Raw genomic sequence first — 2,566 nt, 5'->3', positions numbered from 1 at the left:
TATATTCTGGTTAAAGTGTCTGCAACCCATACAGTACACAAAAGACAATTACATACATTAAAGCAATACATGTTCAATGTTTTTCCTATTTTTTCTGCATTCTATAGTTTTTTTTATTCCCCCCATTGTGCCCCATTTCCATTCCCTATGCCAAAGTTTGTACTTATGTATGCAGGTTTGTTATCTGCAAATCCTTTAATATATACTGATGCTTTATAAATAAAAGTTAATAAACCAAAAAAATTTCTTTGGAACAATAGGACTTTAATTAAGACATATCACTACAAAACAATATATCTAACAATATTATTATATGAGCTATATCTGATTTTTACTGTACATCAATAAAGATTTTGCTTTAAAAATCCCAAAATTCATATTTAGTGTCTCTATGCGAGTGCTTGGTGTCTTGCACATATATAACAGGGATGTGGCATCAGTATACCAGTGACACTCAATGGGTAATATATTTGTATAGTATAAATAAAAAAATGTAAAATATTCTCTTAATTATATAAGAGGTGATAAATAATCAACACAGTCTACTACAACAGCACAATGCTCGACCAATCCGTTACTCCGTTACGTGACATAATGATAAAAAAAATTATATATTCATATTGTTTATTCTGTTTGAGTATGGTGGTAGCACATGGATATGTGATGATACCTGTAATGTATGGAATATATAAGCCTTTTGGGTTACCATATTTATGTTAATTGGAAGGCCCCTGAAAAGCATGGGGTTGCTTGATCAAATCATGGGGATGTGTGTAGATGATGATCTCATGACCCCACTTTTAATAACAGTGTGTGGTTGCATTCCCCTTGCTCGTACACCTAACTAGATGCCTTTCTGCCTACCCATAGTATAAAACAAAAATACTATAGTTCAAACGCAACCCAGATAATACGATCATCTAAAGTCATCTAAAACTTTCATCTAACTAGCTCAACAACAAGATTTTGCAGAAGATTCTCTGAGAGTCTAAGAGTTCAACCCAATACTCTGTTACAATTGTATATGTAAGCCATTTTCGCCATGCCTTGTATTCACTGAAAATACCTAAAACCCTAATGTACTTTGAGTTTAAATCAGTTAAATACAGGTGCATTAAAATAAAACATGTTCAAAGCCTAGGGAATTCTGTCCCCTGCTAGCTGGCTGCAGAGAAGAATCTTTGTTCTCTGTGGAAGTCCCTGCTGAATCATGCCTATAGCTCTGCATTTAGCAAAGCCTTTGCTTCCTGCTAAAAGAAAAGTTATAGCTCTGACTCAGCAAGGGGTATGTCAAATCTTTGCTGTTACTGCTTTCTAAAAAAAATAAAAAAAATACATGCATGAGGGATGTAGATTAGCTAAATCTAAAGTTCAGTTAGAGTTTTACCAGGGTTTTGGATAAAAAGATGCCTAAACCTGATCAGGTACAAAAAAACAAACAAAAACAAAATACAAAACTCGGAAATCAACATTAAGTAATATTTGGACTGGATCACCCTGTCCCTTGTTTGTGTAACTAGGGGGAAATGATTTACATAAAAATTCAGTACATGATTTGTTCAGATTGATAACAGTTCTGCATCAGCATAGGAAAGTTGATGATTTTTTTCATTGTATTTAGAGAACTACAATAATCTTGTTTTTAATACAATATTGAATTTATCAATATATATATATATATATATATATATATATAGTAAATTATATTATAGTATATATAGTATATTTACTACTGTGAAAAATGAAGTTAAATACATCAGATATCAGTTTAATTCTACACTAGAGGGGATAATATTACCTGCAACATAAAAGAAGAGTCTTTAATTGGGCTTTGAACAGCTGCATAGTCAGTAGCATTCAAAAAAGAATGTCATCATGAAACAATTCTGCAAAGTTTGGTATACTAAGACTTATACCCACAGCAACACTATTCTCTATACTATTCACTATTATCAGCTGATGAAAAGTGAAATCTTCTTTTCTTGGTTTGCTGGTTTGTAATGCCCTGTTAGATAAAGTTAGACCTGAATATGTTCAATTATATATATATTTAAATAAAACAAGGCAGTAGTATTTTAACTGGACATATTGTTTGCATTCCCCTTATGTTTGTTGTAGGATTCAATAGAGATGTTTAGCACACTTGCAGCACTGGATAGTCTTTCATTATTCAGTTCTTGTATGATTTGGGTAATATGGTATTCCCACTCACTCTGAAACTTATTATTAGTTTGGAACTGGCAATAGAATGATGATGAGTTTTGTGTGTACACACATATATATATATATATATCAGTGAGATATAAAGAATATATAAGCAATATATTGTTTATGTTAATTTGATTTGATGTAATTGATTTTGATAGAGATGTTTTACTTATGCTATGCACTGAATGACATTATTGCCATATTCTCTTGGTTATCAGATTTGAAAACTAACTAAAGTTAACTCCCTAACAATCTTTGACGTTGGGGCTATTTAAACACTCTGGGACCTCCTTCTGGTACGATGCTAATGATTTGCATATTTCTCATAACATAAGGAGACTTCTGACTGCCAATAGCC

This window comes from Pyxicephalus adspersus, chromosome 3 (assembly GCF_032062135.1).
Source record: "Pyxicephalus adspersus chromosome 3, UCB_Pads_2.0, whole genome shotgun sequence".
In the NCBI taxonomy this organism is placed as follows: domain Eukaryota; kingdom Metazoa; phylum Chordata; class Amphibia; order Anura; family Pyxicephalidae; genus Pyxicephalus; species Pyxicephalus adspersus.
Note: the sequence above shows the minus strand (reverse complement) of the source record.